This window comes from Patiria miniata, unplaced genomic scaffold, assembly GCF_015706575.1.
Source record: "Patiria miniata isolate m_02_andy unplaced genomic scaffold, ASM1570657v1 HiC_scaffold_11, whole genome shotgun sequence".
Classification (NCBI taxonomy): domain Eukaryota; kingdom Metazoa; phylum Echinodermata; class Asteroidea; order Valvatida; family Asterinidae; genus Patiria; species Patiria miniata.
This window is the reverse complement of record NW_024037049.1, coordinates 6,138,373-6,145,136: the sequence shown is the minus strand read 5'-3', so window position 1 is coordinate 6,145,136 and position 6,764 is coordinate 6,138,373. Positions and strand designations below refer to the sequence as shown.

At 37.3% G+C, this 6,764-nt stretch overlaps 1 long non-coding RNA gene across 1 annotated transcript; it reads right to left on the bottom strand.

Moving 5' to 3' along the window:
* Positions 1-1,836: 1,836 nt before the first annotated feature.
* On the bottom strand, positions 1,837-6,488 carry LOC119743101. Its single transcript, XR_005272968.1, has 2 exons — positions 5,410-6,488; positions 1,837-4,847 (listed from the first exon to the last, which is right to left on the bottom strand). It is a non-coding gene; the product is annotated as an uncharacterized LOC119743101 (long non-coding RNA).
* Between the last annotated feature and the right edge of the window lie 276 nt (positions 6,489-6,764).

Below are 6,764 nucleotides of genomic sequence, written 5' to 3'. Positions count from 1 at the left end.
AATTTCCTTTCCAATTTGCTCATATTAATATGAAATATGATACTGCATGTTGTCTCGATAAGATCGTAACAGTTTGATTTCAAAAATCGTGTTTTCGTAACTCACGCCGTGCTCGCGCTGCTACGAATTGACTCTGTTTTTACCCCAGACACCCCATACAAAAACAAACGCTAGTGTGTAACGCATATCCAGGCACCAGACTGTTCCTCATTTGCATACGTGTGCAAAAATCTTGCACATGCAAATGATCCAATACCAGGGTGAGAGAGCAGGTAGTGATGGGCGCGTACTGCTCGACACCCTGGAGACGAGGTTGGGCAAGTTGGGATTGGTTTTTGGGGTCAAAAGGTCAACGGTCAAGGTCACCGTGGTGAGTTAAAGGTAAATGGTTTCCGGATGATAACTTCAGTTAGAAATGAGATTTTGGTGTCTAACTTTGGTAGGGGGTTGCCCTTGGGAGTAGGCAAGTTGGGATTGGTTTGGGGGTCAAAAGGTCAAGGTCACTGTGGTAAGCTTAAGGTAAATGGTTTTCGGATGTTAATTCGAGTTGGAAATGAGATTTTGGTGTCTAACTTAGGTAGGGGGTTGCCCTTGGGTACAGGCAAGTTGGATTGGTTTTGGGGTCAGAAGGTCAAAGGTCAAGGTCACTGTGGTGAGTTAATGGTTTCTGCATGGAATGTCAGTTTGCCCTTTTCAACAAACTTTGGCTGAGGGGTTTCAACAGCAACGCTATTATTTTTTTAATACTTAAGATTTTATTCCGCTTACAAAATTGTACACTTTCTTTCATGGGATTGACGTAAAACTTGGTGCACATCAAGACCACAATGAAAACATGTGCATTGACAAGTGGTGTTACGATGACGTCGTCGCGGGACATGTAACAGCATGTTAAATGGTGTATATTTTAAAGTCCTATATGTGAAGAATTTAGTCCTGTAACTACGGTATCTTTTTGCATATGGACAAAACAACCCCCCCCCCCCAAAAAAAAAAAGAAATACGGAAAAGCCCCTATGCTCTGTTCATCGAACAGACATAGCTCTAGTTATTATTATCATTAAATCAATCCATTTAAAAAATGTTTATCCAGTTTTCCTGGACAAATTAAAAACATTTCCATGTAGATGAAGAATAGATGAAAATAATGATACCATTTCCGAGTTATTGTAAATAGGACATTTCAAGAAAGAAGGACATTTCTGCAGAAGTTTATACAGATTTTTCCGCTGACCCATGTCGCGCAGCGTGATTTCCGCATGGCGCAAGCTGGGCCAGTGCTCTAGACTAGTGGACGGCCCAACATTGGCCGCCCGTGTACAGTGACATCGTTTTTGACAGCGCGGGGTTTGTACATGTAAACGTACTGTCAGAAAGTACAGGGTGAGTAAAAAAATAAAAAATAAAAAACATGTCAGGACCATTGTTTTAGTGAAGTTCTGCATGTAGCACTTTAAAAATCTAGGATATGAAAGCCCAATTCATAAGCTGTTCAGTGTTCATTCAGCAAAACGAAAACAAATCATAAAAAGATGTGTGTGAATTGTTTTCGTTTTGCTGAAGGAACACACATCTTTTTTGTTATCCGTGGACAGAACCTTAAAGACGGCGGTTGTGTTCAAAACTCCGCAACTTGAAAAGTACATGAGTGATTTGAATGATTCTTGTACTAAAAGAAAGCTTATGAATTGGGCCTTATGAATATCCTAGATTTTGAAAGTGCTACATGCAGAACTTCACTAAAACAATGGTCCTGACATTTGGGTTTTGGCTTTTTTTTTACTCACCATGTACAAAAATATAATCCACCCAAGGAACACAAACATATTCGCAATATTAAACTTGTAAATCCTGTAATAATAGTTTTTAATATCTCATTCATATGCTGCGATAAGTGGCATGTTTGGGGAAACTGAAATGATATTGTCATGGAAAGAGGATTTAGAAGTAGAATATACATGTACAGGGTGTCTAAAAAAAGAAGAAGCTAATCCTACTTTAAAGGGTTATAATGGCCAGACTATATATTTTCCAGCAAAAAGCATGATATAATCTTAAAGCCGAAGCGTTGTGCTTTTCAATGACAGCTTATTTCAAAATAAGGTATGATAAGTGAACCAACTGCATTTTTGCACCACAACTTCAAGACAATGGTGCTCCATGATGCGTGACCCTGGAATGTTACCCAAGGTATCATTGAAAAGCATAAAGCTTTTTGCTGGTAAACATATAGTCGGGCCATAATAACCCTTTAAAGTAGGATTACCTTTTTTTTTTGTGACGCCCTGTATTTGTCCACACAACCATCCTTTAAAAATTGCCGTTTGTGCTATTCATGCAAGAAGGAATTTCAGGCATCAAAATTTTGACTCACAAATCGAGCTGTTTGGGTGCTAGGCGTGAATTCATATTTGGTCCACTGCAATTCATGAATATAGCATTCAGATTCGTCCAAATTTTGGGAAACTTGTCCCATGCGCAGATTGGGGTTGAATTGAGAAAGCAAATTTGTCTTTTTATAATTTTCAAGCTCCGGTCATTTATATTCAGGCAGACTTAGAGGGCAATTGTTTTGTGTAGCTTGAATAGGTAAGAGTACTAAGAGTACTGAATAAAAAAAATAACGCCGTCTGTGAAACCTTTTCAGGTTCACTAGTGAGTCACAAGTTGTCTGCCTGTTTTCTATGGTCATCTTTTCATGGTCCACTGATGTGGAGCAACAAAAGGATATTCTAATGTTGCAATACAGTTTTACAATTATTAAAATTGTTAACTATTTTATCAAATGATATAAATGGGTTCACAATATAGAATATTTTAAATGCAAATGCAAATTTATTGTAAATAATGAACAAAAAGATATACACTTCTTTGTAAACAGAGTAACTTGAAAGGCTTAGACTACTGACTATCTACTGTGAAAGCAAGATATTCAATACAAATGTTACATATATCAGCACAAATCATTAACAAAAACATGTAACACTTTAGATTTGTCTTCTAATAAAATCTGTGAGGTATTGACTCCTATGACATTAGTAACATGATAAACAGAATTGATTTTCATAATCATGTTTTTATATTTAAATATTTGGTTAACAAACATCCATGATTTTCTCAGGACCGATGAACACGCCTTTACTACTCAAACGCAATGGAAATTGGTTCACCAAGTATTTTCGAAAAAGTATTGGGCTCCCTATTGTGTTGTGATTAAAAATAAAATTGGAATGATGGGGGAACTCCACATTTTACTATTTTACAATCAATAACCTTCTACTCTATAAAGTCTGATCTTGAAGCTTTCGATAAAGATACAACTTTGCGATTGTTTCACATGAAAAAAATAATAAATCAAAACAAAACAAATATTTTAACTGCTAACTATACTATTTAATTGAATAATCAACAGGGAGATGTGGTAAGACAAAATTGTAACACACTGCTTGCTTGTTCTTTGTCCTGGTTGGCTTAAACGCGGTTACGTGTGACTCGCTAATATAGGCTAGTGTTTGAAACTTCCATCAGTGTGAACTACAAATGCGTCAAGACATCTCGCGCACGTAATTTCCAGAGTATAGTGCCTGATCGGGCACTATACTCAAACATTTTTGACTGGTAAAAGCGCCCTCCGACAAAACTCAAACTCAAAAATTTAATCTAGGGAAACTAAAAGCGTTCCTTTAATTGTTGAATTGCTTACAGTTGAATTGCTTATGAGTTAACTGTTGAATTTAAACAGTTCAATAATAAAACCCTGAAAGGTTTTTTTTTAGTTTAAATGTAGGACAGAGGTGCAAAAACACATATGGACTGGCATAATTTGGTCACTAAGTGCATGTCTATGCCCCCTCTGCCCTGTGAGTGACCAGAACAGGGTCCTATGGTCACTCACAGTCCCTCTGGGCACAGTGCTCTAGTGACCTCATTGCCAGTCCATATGTGTATACTATTTAATGTTTCTCAAGAAAATTGAGTTTATGGCTGATACCATTCTTTCCTTCACTCAAGTACAAGCAAATAGTAACAGAAAATAGTAATAGTCATTTTTTTTTACACGTATTTCCCTTCTCTACAAATCAGTAAATATACAGGGTGAGTCAAAAAGAAAGTGACCTGGAATAATTTTTTTTTTCTTTTTTAAATATCAATTTTTTTCTTTCTTAAATATCAATCAAATGTAATACACAAATGAAGTATATCGTAAAAGAGCATGTTCTTCCACTCATCTGAAAAAAAAAAGCATTACTGAAATTGATCATGCTATCAGAAGTTATGCATGTTTTACTAAAAAGAAGCTATTTTTATAGCTGTCTATGGAATGCCATATTGATGGTGATTTTTGTCTGTTTTCCTCTGCAAGTTTTCGTTGTTTCATGGAGGTGGGAAATTTTATTTAAAAGTTATTCATTGGTTCGTAGAATTACTATTCTACGAACCAATGAAAACCTATGATATTTTAGTAAACAGACCATAAGATTCAGCTGTCCACTAATGATCAGTGGTGGACAGCTGAATTTTGTGGTCTGTTTATTAAAATAGTCATAACGTGGGAATAGAGTATGCAAACTAGGTGACATTTTCACAGTCAATAACATGTACTTTATCCTTAGGCCAACAACAAAAATTGCCTCAGGTTTCTGAAATGGAGCTTGCCCCAAAAGTGGTGCAGTGATACAGGGGTTCCCCCCCCCTATTTTTTTTCCTTCAAATGTCGGCTGATATTGCAGATGACACTTTGATCCCCTTAAAGCTCTCAAAATATCCTTCAGGGTGGAGCTTGAGGTAACCTTAGTATGGCCATAACGCTTGAGAATTCTGCACCCACGATCTAGACCCATATTCTTCTGGAAATTTAAATAGTCAAGAGAAAAATCAGAGAAAACAAATATGTCAGATCATACAGTGACATTGACATCATGCATGTGCTGCCACAAAAGCGTTTACAGGTTCCAGATACACGGCCATCGCTCGTTCAGTCTGGTTTCCAGACACACAATTACAAAATTACACCATCGTCTGCATATGGTGCCCAACTAAAGTTAGTGCAAAATATGTGGGACACATAAAGCTTATACTCGACCTCACCTAGTAAGTTTGGCGGTTTTGAGACATCATCTTCCATTGAAAAAAAACCCAAAAACTTAATTTTGCCAAAGCACATGGTCCGGAACCAGAAACCGGAGACCTTTTTTTTGGCCTTTTGTTATTTTTATGAAATAGAGCGAGCCATATATTGTTTTGTTACATATGTTTTCTTATTTGGTTACGTCCTTTTTTACTCACCCTATATATACACACATGTATCCCAGATTTCTTCTTAATGACCAAAGACAGTATGTTATATAAATTTCAAATGGTTTGATTCACATCTAGAGTTTTTTCTTTGAAACACCCCAAAATACTAACATTCCTGTGAGTTCCTCTCCTTGAACTTGTCAGCGGATCTTCTTTAGAGCCTACCTTGAACTAGTTGTCTTGCAGTGATGACAGACAATTTTTTAACAGTTGAACCTGAGCCTGGAAGCAAAAGATTTGGAACAGCTTTTAAATTATCAGGACCACAGAAGTGTAGAAAAACTAGACTAACAGGTCACTGAAGTTTGTGATCGAGTCAAGTAATTTTAAGGAAATGATTGAGTCGAGTCAAGTCATTAGGGCAAGAAGGTTGAGTCAAGTCGAGACACAGTGTGTTGTTGTGTCGAGTTGAGTTGAGTCAAATTTATGCTCATGTCAATTTGAGTCACTGATAACACATGAACACCATCTAATAAACAACATAACAAAGCCGATGATGAAACCAAGAATTGCAAAATGTGTTTAAATTCTGGTTCAGGATAGTATTTTGTGCATTCATTTAAAACCATGATGTGGGAGTCCATGATAGGGCACATATTTGTACACGATAAGCGGTTTACTTGACGGTAAATCAAGGTACACGAACATAACTAACTTTGTACTGCAAGTCAACAAAAATATATTTTCGCACAGTTTTGGGACTCGAGTGCTATTAGCCTTCCACTCAAGTCCAGTTGAGTCTTCTGATGAGGGACTCAAGTTGAGTCGAGTAATATGCATGCAGTATTAACTTGAGCCGAGTTGAGTCAGTTTAACCTGTTTGGACTTGAGTCGAGTTGAGTCGCCAAAAATTGAGTCGACTCGAGTCATTACAACTCTGTAGGGAGTTGGAACTTAAAAAGTGATGAGAGTGGCTACTTGAATAAAGCAAGGGGAAAATTTAAGACACAAAACTTTGGATGAAAGTACATCTGATCCCCCACCCCTTGTATCCAATTTTTTTTGTTTTTGTTTTGGCTTTACTGCTTAAAAGCAGTAAAAGCGACCAATTAGTCGCCCAACGGCAAAAGCCATACATGTGTATTTTTGTATTTTTATGATAGTGGGCCCCCTCTAGTTGGTACTATGGCCCCCCTGACGCTCGGGGCTGGCGACGGACGTGTCCTGAGGTTTTTGCAAGACCACTTGATATATGAAGACAAGGTAAATGCGCACAACTTTTGGGTATATTGTTGATGTACCCTAACGTGGCGCAGCCCCCAACGTGGCGCACTTTGAGTTTTCGCCTGTAGCGCCTAGCTAGAGCAAAAGTTTTAACTGAAATTTCACAGAAAGTGACATTTCATCAAGTTCTAAACACTCCTGTTCATAAATCGCGAGTTTATTTACAAAGTTAGAAGAAAAGTTTATTTTGGCGTGATTTTCCGATTTTATTTTCAAGTGCAAAGTGAACCCTTTGAAAATGC